The sequence below is a fragment of the Salvelinus sp. IW2-2015 genome, linkage group LG3, assembly GCF_002910315.2.
Source record: "Salvelinus sp. IW2-2015 linkage group LG3, ASM291031v2, whole genome shotgun sequence".
Taxonomy (NCBI): Eukaryota; Metazoa; Chordata; class Actinopteri; order Salmoniformes; family Salmonidae; genus Salvelinus; species Salvelinus sp. IW2-2015.
In genome coordinates this window covers 30,990,816-31,003,217 of record NC_036840.1, presented here as the reverse complement: position 1 = coordinate 31,003,217, position 12,402 = coordinate 30,990,816, and the positions used below count along the sequence as shown (strand labels likewise).

The window sequence follows — 12,402 nt, the reverse complement described above, 5'->3', positions numbered from 1 at the left end:
TTAACCCGAACCCCCACCCTGATTGGACCCTGTGGGTGCTGTTCTCACCCCGATCCTGAGGTGCCAGAGTGGCAGGCTGCAGCTATAGGTCAGACCCCTTGGTATGTCACACTGCATGGCTTCTGTTACACCCACGGTGGGGGAGGCACAACCTGTTATTCACATGGATTCATTCCATACTACACTATGAGCCCAAAGTTGACTTTGTGGAGATGTTTGCATGAGCTATCCTTATAATACCAAACAAATACCAAAACTGTTTATGGTTTTACCTCAAGTACTTCAAATCAAGTCAGACAGGGTGGTGTACGGCAGTGCCAATGTTTTTCGGTTACTGTAGCACCAACTGAATTTTACCCCTGAAGTACCCCCTCATGTGCATTCTACCAGTAAGCCTACTGTCTCATGAGTCTTCTCAAGTACCCCCTGTGGATAGGCCAAGTACACCCAGGGGTCCTAGTAGGTTGGGAACCACTGGTTTACAGGGTAAGGTTGAAGACCAGATTGTAGAGTAAGGTTTAAAACCCCCAATGCCTGTATTTGAATACCTCATGTACAAAATCAACCACTAGAGGGCATTAACTCCACATCTCACAGACAGTCAGAAATCTGCTACTGAAACCCCTGGCCCACACCAGCAAAACAGATGCATAACTGGAGTGCCAAGTTCCATAAGCTATTGCATCGCCATACATCCAAACATCAATTTCTCACTAGCCCCGTCATGGGTCTGCTCACTCTTCCAATGGCCGGATGGTGTCTTCCCACTTCTGACATCAATTTAGCCAATTTAGCCAACAATAACACCACTGACTGAACACACTGAATTGACACATTGACCTATGTTTATCCATGCAGCATTGCAACCTGGTCTCAGAGAATTTAGTATTTTAATCGGAGACGCTCCATTTAGTACAGTATGTTACATTTTGTATGGTTTGTATTCATTCTTTAGAGTAAAGTAATGATGGATTGTCGTTTCACTTTGCATATTTGAGCTGTTCTTCCCATAATATGGACTTGGTCTTTTACCAAATAGGGCTATCTTCTGTATACCACCCCTACCTTGTCACAAGACAACTGATTGGATCAAATGCATTAGAAGGAAAGAAATTCCACAAATTAACTTTTAACAAGGCACACCTGTTAATTGAAATGCATTCCAGGTGACTACCTCATGAAGCTGGTTGAGAGAATGCCAAGAGTGTGCGAAGCTGTCATCAAGGCAAAGGGTGGCTACTTTGAAGAATCTAAAATATAACCTTTTTGGTTTCTACATGATTGCATATGTGTTATTTCGTAGTTTGATTTCATAGCTCTACAATGTAGAAAATAGTAACAAAACAAAAAAAATCCTTGAATGAGCAGGTGTGTCCAAGCTTTTGACTGGTACTATATATACTTTTTTTTACACATATTTAACCCCCTTTTTGGGGTAGGCACTAAATTACCTCCATTCATCTTAAACCAGTTACCTTCAGGCGAGTCCCGTGACACTTGTGCGGGTCGTAGAGCAAAACAGAGAACACCATCGTATTTGTGAGAGTCTCCCCTTTCCCATTCATTTGTAGCCCAAACAGAAGTGCGACACAGCGGATGCGGTGGATTGAGACGCATCCAATGCAAAAAAAACAGATATCTCTATCTTAAACTGATGGATTTTGATGGAGACTTTCAATTGTAACTGGTAACATATCAAACAAAATGGGTGATGGACATCCACAGATTAATACATACCATATGAAACATAACATAACATACTTAATGGAGTTTCTCGGGTTTACATACAGAATCATATTTAATGCTCTGAGACCAGGTTGAGCTGACATGTTCTATGTTGTAGAGGTTGTGATGAGTCTATGTCAGATGCTGTCCATGCTGGAGCTCTTCCACATCGCTGATGAGATCGAGAAGGGACGCCTTCTGCCACGGTTTGTTCAAGTGTGTGCCTCTCCCAAGCCTAATATTGTGTTCTGTCTCTTTGCATTTCGGGCCCTGTTCAAATACTACAAAGTGTAACCTTCATCCAATAATTGAAGATGTTCAGTTCACCAATCTGGTCAAATTGGACAGGTTAGGATAGAGCAATTCATGTCTGATTGGTCTGTATGTGACTGTATGTGATTGTGCGAGCAACAAATGGAGATAAGTGATACTCTATGTCAGATCGGAAAGCGCAGTATGTCCCCACTGACTCCTGTGGTAGTAGTTCATGCCAAAATCAAAGAACTCAAAAGTAGTCTCATGTCAACGTTTCCTTGTCCAGGTTATGGAGAGAAACGTCCTACTGTTCGTTGTGATAATCAGTCAAGAGGAGTTCCAGAGGAAACCAGTTTTACCTGTGGAATGTTCTAGATAAGTTATGTCATCGGAACTAAGACATACTGTATAAAAGTAAGGGTTGCACATTTCTGTCCTAGCCCAGCATTAACACCTGATTCAACTATTCACCTAGCTCTCGATTAGTAAAATAAGGTGTGTAAGTGCTGGGCTGGAACAAAAATGTCTACCACCCTAGGGGGTGCTTAAAGGGTTACGTTTGGTTGTGTCTGACATTTGCAGATACCCACCATGCACTCCTGTGTTAGATAGGCATGCATTCAAATGGCCACCGGACTATTTACATTGACACCCCCACTCCATTTGTTTTGTACACTGCTGCTAATCGCCGTTTATTATCTATGCATAGTCACTTCACCCCCACCTACATGTATAAATGACCTCAACTAACCTGTACCCCTGCACACTGACTCGGTACTGGTACCCCCTGTATATAGCCTCGTTATTGTTATTTTATTGTGTTACTTTTTATTATTTTTTACTTTAGTTTATTTGGTAAATATTTTCTTAACTGTTTTTGAACTGCATTGTTGGTTTAGGGCTTGTAAGTAAGCATTTCACGGTAAGGTCTATACTTGTTGTGTTTGGGGCATGTGACAAATAAAGTTTGATTTGATTCCTTTGCCATGCTGTGGGCTCGATACACCCTGTCTATCCCCCTCTGCATGGTCTCAGTCATCACAGAAGGTACATACTGTACATTACTCGTATTTTACAGGAAGATGTCATTGCCACAGCTTACTGATTATTTCAACTATTACAGTAAAATACACCCCTTGGTTTTAGAAAATAATTCCTTGCAGGGATGTGAATATTCCTACTTTTTCTTTGAAGAATGAGGGTTCTATTAAATGGGAATGAAGCTTCAGTAAACACTGAAGGTGTCAGACCGATGCTTTGACTGTAAACATTCAGCAGTGGTTTTACAGGTTGTTTGGAATGTTATTTTTCTGACAAGATTTAGTTCCTGACCGACAGACCCATTACAGATTCGTTATCTATAGTCTCAGGGCTCGTTGCATGTTTGCAACTTACTGAATGCCCGTTTAAAGAGAATGAAGACTAAAAACACAGACGGGAGTGAAAATAGATGAATGTAATAGTACGCTTTCATTGGGTATTGTTTTAACCAGTCCCAGTGTCTGTTTTATCCCATCACAGTTTGTGGTGATGTGTCAGGCATTACGTGTTCCGAGGAAACTAGGGTGAGAGCAGACAGGAAGTGAGTTTGTACAGCAGGCTGACCTGACCAAGATATTGTAGTCAGGAAATGTACCTGAAAACCACATTCCAACTTCAGGAGGTGTGTGTGTGCACATTTGTGGCCTGCTGGAGGTCATTTTGCAGGGCTCTGGTAGTGCTCCTCCTTGCACAAAGGCGGAGGTAGCGGTCCTGCTGCTGGGTTGTTGCCCTCCTACGGCCTCCTCCACGTCTCCTGATGTACTGGCCTGTCTCCTGGTAGCGCCTCCATGCTCTGGACACTACGCTGACAGACACAGCAAACCTTCTTGCCACAGTTCGCATTGATGTGCCATCCTGGATGAGCTGCACTACCTGAGCCACTTGTGTGGGTTGTAGACTCCACTAGAGTGAAAGCACCGCCAGCATTCAAAAGTGACCAAAACATCAGCCAGGAAGCATAGGAACCTGAGAAGTGGTCTGTGGTCACCACCTGCAGAATCACTCCTTTTTTGGGGGTGTCTTGCTAATTGCCTATAATTTCCACCTTTTGTCTATTCCATTTGCACAACAGCATGTGACATTTATTGTCAATCAGTGTTGCTTCCTAAGTGGACAGTTTGATTTCACAGAAGTGTGATTGACTTGGAGTTACATTGTGTTGTTTAAGTGTTCCCTTTATTTTTTTGAGCAGTGTATTTACACGTGTGCGGACAATGTAAACTAAAATAAAATGTTCATTTTTTGGGGAAAAGTGTGTGGGATACCTTTTGTCGCAATACTTTTTATTTTGTGTGGTGCTTTGTCTCACCTTTGGCTGTGTTGATGGAGGTCTCTGATAGTTCAGTTTCAGGACCCTCTGTGATGCTGAAGAGCCAGTCAATGAACTAACACAGAAACACAATTTTTACTTTGTCAATGAGATGAGAAAATACTTTGTTGTCTGCTTGCCTAGAAATTAGTTTTGCATCTACAATGTGGCTTAATGACATTAATGTGCAAGTATAAACGTTTGTAATTACACATGATAAAGCAAACATTTTCATTACTCATTAATATTCCACTAAAGTCCTGTCAAAGGTGTCTGTAGTTGGGGCTGCGAGAGTATGTGAAGTCTGGAGCACTTACCTACCTTCTGTGACTGTTCCCTCCAGGGCTCCTTAGCCAATAGCTAACTCAGGCTGTGGGGCAATCCCAGCAGGCATAGTGAGACCGACTGCTCGACCAACGCGGCGTTAACGCACATGGCGTGAAGTAGACCGAGGTGGCTTCGACCCCTGTTGCCATGGAAACCACTGGGCCCTGATGCCCAGGAGGAGGGGCATGGTGTGGTCGCCCCCAGGAGACGACCGCTGCAGCCAATACCTGGAGCAGGAAGTCTGTTGCCTGCACAGGATGATGGGAAATGGAGTCCAGGTTATTCAGCCCAAGTATATGTGACACACAATAGACTTCCTGATTAAAAGACTACACAGTGCATTTGGCAATTAACAGACTATAAATGCATACCAATGCTAACAAATCCATGTTTTGTAAGTCAGAAATCACCCTATTCCTTGAATTACACAGCTACAAATTTCACATACTCAACTTCCTGAGGGGCGACATTACAAAAGTCATTCCTGAAGGATGGCCAATCAGCCAGAACCCACTCACTACAGACCTGCAGCACATACCAATATCTCACCTGCACGTGAACTCTAACATACCAGCTATCCCATGTGATGGTGTGTCAATTGTCACACACACACACACACATACAGTACCAGTCAAAAGTTTGGACACATATACTCATTCAAGGGTTTTTCCTTTATTTTTTTACTATTTTCTACATTGTAGAATAACAGTGTTATTTAAAAATATATATTTGAAGACAGCATATGTGGGAACTCCTTCAAGAATGTTGGAAAAGCATTCCAGGTGAAGCTGGTTGAGAGAATGCCAAGAGTGTGCAAAGCTGTCATCGGGGCAAAGGGTGGCTACTTTAAAGAATCTCAAATATAAAATATATGTTGATTTGATTGACACCTTTTTGGTTACTAAATGATTCCATATGTGTTATGGCTGCTTTTCCTTCACTCTGCGGTCCAACTCATCCCAAACCATCTCAATTGGGTTGAGGACAGCGTCACTAGCAAAGCACCCCCACACCATCACACCTCCTCCTCCATGCTTCACGGTAGGAGCCACACATTCGGAGACCATCCTTTCACCTACTCTGAGTCTCACAAAGACACGCCGGTTGGAACAAAAAATCTGAAATTTGGACTCATCAGACCAAAGGAAAGATTTCTACTGCTCATGTTTCTTGGCCCAAGCAAGTCTCTTCTTATTATTGGTGTCCTTTAGGGAAAGGGGGATAGCTAGTCAGTTGCACAACTGAATGCATTCAACTGAAATGTGTTTTCGCGCATTTAACCCCAACCCCTCTGAATCAGAGAGGTGCGGGGGGCTGCCATAATCGACATCCACGTCTTTCGTGCATGGGGAACAGTGGGTTAACTGCCTTGCTCAGGGACAGAACGACTGATTTTTACCTTGTCAGCTCGAGGATTCGATCCAGCAACCTTTCGGTTACTGGCCTAACGCTCTAACACAATTCTACCATGAAGGGCTGATTCACACAGTCTCCTATGAACAGTTGATGTTGAGATGTGTCTGTTACTTGAACTCTGTGAAGCATTTATTTGGGCTGCAATCTGAGGTTCAGTTAACCCTCAGAACTCATCCTTTCCTGTGGTGGTCCTCATGAGAGCCAGGTTCATCATAGCGCTTGATGTTTTTTGTGACTGCACTTCAAAGTTCTTGACATTTTCTGGATTGACTGACCTTCATGTCTTAAAGTAATGATGGACTGTCGTTTCTCTTTGCTTATTTGAGCTGCTCTACCTTGTCACAAGACAACTGATAGGCTCAAACGCAGATTAAGAAGGAAATAAATTATATAGGATCGGTGTCCCGTCCTCAGGACGGTTGAGCTAACGTAGGCTAATGTCATTAGCATGAGGTTGTAAGAAAATAGTAAAAATAAAGAAAACCCCTGGAATGAGTAGGTGTGTCCAAACTCTTGACTGATACTGTACATACACAGAAATAACACAGCATGTGTGCATCACAGGAGGTTGGTGGCACCTTAATTGGGGAGAACGGGCTCATGGTAATGTCAGGAATGGAATCAGTGGAATGGTATCAAATACATCAAACACATGGTTCCATGTGTTTGATACCATTCCTTTCGATCCGTTCCAGCCATTATTGTGAGCCGACCTCCCCACAACAGCCTCCACAGGTGTGTACATGTTTCTGCGAATAGCGCAGGTTAAAATACTGTACTCACCTGCCTGGAGTCCCAACATTTGACAGTGGTCATGCCGTAAGGAACATTTATTATGAGTCCCATCAACTCCAATAGTCACTGCATTCGTTTGGACACACCAACAAAGTATACTTGTTATAAACCAGTGTTTACCAACTCTAGTCCTCGAGTACCCCTCAACATGACATGTTGTGATTCTAAACCTGCACAAGCACACCGGATTCAACTAATAAAGGTAATTGATGATTAGTCGAGTAGTTTGTGACTAGAACAAAAAGGTTTGCTGTTAGGGGCAGGGCCAGATTAATGCAGGGGCTTACCGGGGCTGAAGCCCCTGGGCCCAGGCTTGTGGGGGGCCCAAGAGGCAGCAACAATTTTTTTTAAACAAAAAATGCATTTATATAATAATTATTAAGGAAATATATACTGTATATATTATATATGTAGTATATATTTATATTTTTTCACAGCAACCGCCAACCACAGTAGGATTCAGGAGCCCGCTCTCAATGAGTGTAGACAGCCTGCTGCCACTCTGCTAATCATCAGATGGGGGGAGGAGAGGAGGCAGGGGGCCCACGTGGGTAAGTGGAGGACCCTGCCGTGATTGAGTAACTGATTAATATAAAAATAAACTGCATAATAAATAAATGTGACTGGTCAATTGTACAGGTCCACGTACAGGTCCACTTCTTGGTCATACAATAAACCATGGACAGACATCTCAGTGGATGGTCAAAATTCAATGTGTTTAGTGATCACAGGTCTTACACACCAGACATTCCTTGTCATGTGATTGAGTCACACTTCTGTGCAGCTGTGGCTGCTGCAGAAGTGAGCCAGGTGGAGGTGTCCCACCAGAAATGCACTGTCACAATGCAGCCCTATGGCCCCAGAGAATGCCATGGTCTACAGGGGAAAGACAGGAGCAGGGTTTGCTTGTTGTTTTTATTCTTGTGAGCTTTTGGAACAATTTCTTCTGTGATGGCCCGAAGGACCTTGTTCAATCTGTCCTGCTTCTGAGGGAACTGCTCAGTTTCATTCCTCAGCTGGAAGGGAGAGAACAGCCACACACTGTCCCTCAGAACACACTCAGAACACACTGCCATACATGGACGTTTGGCTCCATCTGGGGGGATGTTTAAGAACTGTTCATTTCGGAGGATTACCTTTTGTATTTGTACAGTACAGTACAGCATTACATTCCACTAATCCCCTCTAAAACGTAAAAATATTTACCTAATGGAGGCCAATCTCTGATCCCACCAGAGGCACCAGGCTGTTGACAGCAGCCAGAACCTCAGACAGTAGGATCTTGATTCTGGCAGCCAGAAGGCAGGGTTTGATGTCTTCAGCCTTACCGTGTCCACAGGATGACAGGCCATGAACCAACTGCTCCAGAGTCAATTTCGTGATATCCAATTACGATCTTGTCTCATCGCTGCAACTCCCCAACAGGCTCGGGAGAGGTGAAGGTCAAGTCATGTGTCCTCCGAAACAACCTGCCATGCCGCGTTTCTTAACACCGGCACGCTTAACCCAGAAGCCAGCCGCATCAATGTGTCGGAGCATACACCGTTCAACTGATGATCAAAGTCAGCCTGCAGGCGCCCGTCCCGCCACAAGGAGTCGCTAGAGTGCGATGAGCCTAGTAAAGCCGCTCCCGGCCAAAACCTCCTCCAACCCGGACGACGCTGGGCCAATTGTGCACTGCCCTATGGGACTCCCGGTCACGGCCTGTTGTGACAAAGCATGGGATCAAACCCCAGGCTGTAGTGATACTGCAACACTGCAATGCAGTGCCTTAGACCGCTGCGCCACTCGGAAGGCCCAGCCAGTAAGATCCAGGGTACCACCCCACACCTGCTACAGAGTAGGCCAAGACCTAGGGAAGGAGGGAAGGAATCAAGGAAGGAGATAGCATACTGACATTTACTAATGCAGAAATAATGATTTATAAAAGGCGAGCAGACTATTAAAAATATGATCTATTAACCTTATAAATTATTTATTAAAGGTGAGCAGACTATTAAAAAATATGATCTATTAACCTTATAAATGATTTATTAAAGGGCAAAACAAAAATGGCAGTAAAACAGCAGTGATTGACAACGTTATTGGTAATAAATAATATTTGTATGACTACTATGAAGATTTGGGCCATACCTTCTACAGTATGTGAGCCTGACTGCTGCTGTCCCCCTGTAAGGGCCTCCAGCAGCTTGTCCAGGGTGAGGGCCACATGGGCCCTGTGTTCTGTCTGTCCACTACCACTCAGGGCCCCCAGCACCAGGCCCACCTCACAGCCCGCACTGAGGGAGAAGGGGAGGAGAGGAGGAGGGGAAGGGAACATGGTAGGGAGTACATTGTTGAAGGCTTCCCTCATACAAAAATTCACTTGAACTGTTGAGTAAATGCAATAACACCCAAAGTCACTCAACGTCACAATACCAACAATCATCATAACATAACAAAAACAAAACAGACACATCACATCTCAAGAGTCAATTCTGACACACACAACAAACCACCCCCTCTCCACACCCTCCACCCCATGGCAGACCCCCCTACCTGAGGCCCTCCGGGTGCAGGCACGACAGCAGCATCCCAGGGCCAGAATGGAACAGGACGGCCTAGGAGTCGTCTGTGTTGGGCGAGCTGGGCAGCCCTGCCCTCAGGGTGGCTAGGACCTGGGGCACACTGTCTTTGTGCCAGGCCACCAGCACGGGCACCACCAGGAACAGGAGTGGGCAATGGCACTGCCCGTGTTCTCCTCTGAGTACGACCGCTGAGATGGGAGGGATGGGAGAATGCTATAATTCGATAATTAATCTTTTTATTTTTTACAATTTTTATTAGACTTGATTTATTTATTTGACAACTAACAATACATATAAAGCCTCTCCAGCCAGACAAAATTATATGCATTAAAACTATAGACCATAAAATAGTTTTTCTACAGCCTCTAGATGTCAATAGTATTGTGTTTTATTCCTATAGCGAATAATATAGCAAGATGTATGTGATTGAGTGACGTCTCAATAAGGCTTATAGGAGAGCTAGGTTGTTGTTGTACAGTTGTACAGAACCAGGGAAAGACTTGTCCTCTGGGCTTGTAGCTGCTGCTGCCGATACTGCGGAGAGTGTCCTGGACCAAGGCCAGCCAGGTGGATGTGGCCAGGATCTCAGGACACACCTACAGCGCACAACACAGGAGGGAGAGAGTTACAGCAACACCCAGTGAGAAAAGTAGTCCTGCTTCAGTTCATACATGGAATGATGTGGTAAAACAATAGATTCCTTATGGTTTGTGTCACACCCTGATCAGTTTCACATGTCCTTGTGTTATTGTCTCCACCTCCTCCAGGTGTCGCTTGTTATCCCTGGTGTATATATCCCTGTGTTTCCAGTCTCTCTGTGCCAGTTCGTCTTGCATGTTCCAAGTCAACCGTCGTGTTTTTCCCGTGATCCTGCCTTTTTCTATTCTCTTTAACTAGTCCTCCCGGTTTTGACCCTTGCTTATTTTCTGGACTCTGTACACGCCTGCCTGACCATTCTGCCTGCCCTGACCTCGAGCCTGCCTGCCTGCCACTCTGTACCTCCTGGACTCTGAACTGGTTTTGACCTTTTGCCTGTCCACGACCATTCTCTTGCCTACCCCTATTGGATGTAATAAATATCAACGACTCAAACCATCTGCCTCCCGTGTCCGCATCTGGGTCTCGCCTTGTGCCCTTGTAGTTTGAGGTATCATTATAAAGATACTCCTTTCCTATATCATGGTACAGAAATGACCAATTATTTACTGACAAATACATGATCAAATGATAATTACACAGTAACAACGTTGGCATGAACTACTTGGTGTTTTTTTCTTCAATTCATTATACATCACCACTAGGAACTATTCACAACTAGTATGCCTTGACACCACATTATACCCTTTGACACCACATCATAGCCCTTGACACCACATCATTTACCCCTTGACACCACATCATACCCCTTGACACCACATCATACCCTTTGACACCACATCATTTACCCTTGACACCACATCATAACCATTGACCACATCATACCCCTTGACACCACATCATTTACCCCTTGACACCACATCATACCCTTGACACCACATCATTTACCCCTTGACACCACATAATTTACCCCCTGACACCACATCATACCCTTGACACCACATCATACCCCTTGACACCACATCTTTACCCCTTGACACCACATCATTTACCCCTTGACACCACATCATACCCCTTGACACCATATAATTTACCCCTTGACACCACATCATACCCCTTGACACCACATCATTTACCCCTTGACACCACATCATTTACCCCTTGACACCACATCATTTACCGCTTGACACCACATCATACCCCTTGACACCACATCATAACCCTTGACACCACATCATTTACCCCTTGACACCACATCATTTACCCCTTGACACCACATCATACCCCTTGACACCACATCATACCCCTTGACACCACATCATTTACCCCTTGACCTCACATCATATACCCCTTGACACCACATCATTTACCCTTGACACCACATCATACCCCTTAACACCATACAATTTACCCCTTGACACCACATTATTTACCCCTTGACACCACATCATACCCCTTGACACCACACTAATTTACCCCTTGACACCACATAATTTACCCCCTGACACCACATCATACCCCTTGACACCACATCATACCCCTTGACACCACATCATTTACCCCTTGACCTCACATCATTTACCCCTTGACACCACATAATTTACCCCTTGACACCACATCATACCCCTTAACACCATATCATTTACCCCTTGACACCACATCATTTACCCCTTGACACCACATCATACCCCTTGACACCACATAATTTACCCCTTGACACCACATCATACCCTTGACCACATCATTTACCCCTTGACACCACATCATACCCCTTGACACCACATAATTTACCCCTTGACACCACATAATTTACCCCTTGACACCACATCATACCCCTTGACACCACATCATACCCCTTGACACACATCATTTACCCCTTGACACCACATCATTTACCCCTTGCACCACATACATACCCTTGACACCATATAATTTACCCTTGACACCACATCATACCCCTTGACACCACATCATTTACCCCTTGACACCACATCATACCCCTTGACACCACATCATTTACCCCTTGACACCACATCATACCCCTTGACACCGCCTCATTTACCCCTTGACACCACATCATTTACCCCTTGACACCACATCATACCCCTTGACACCACATCATACCCCTTGACACCACATCATTTACCCCTTGACACCACATAATTTACCCCTTGACACCACATCATACCCCTTGACACCAATATTAATTTACCCCTTGACACCACATCATAACCCCTTGACACCACATCATTTACCCCTTGACACCACATCATTACCCTTGACACCACATCATACCCCTTGACACCATATAATTTACCCCTTGACACCACATCATACCCCTTGACACCACATCATTTACCCCTTGACACC

The 12,402-nt window shown here is 44.5% G+C and overlaps 1 pseudogene; it reads right to left on the bottom strand.

The window, feature by feature from the left end:
• Positions 1-12,402, bottom strand: part of LOC139029506 (uncharacterized) — a 45,821-nt pseudogene continuing 33,419 nt past the window's right edge.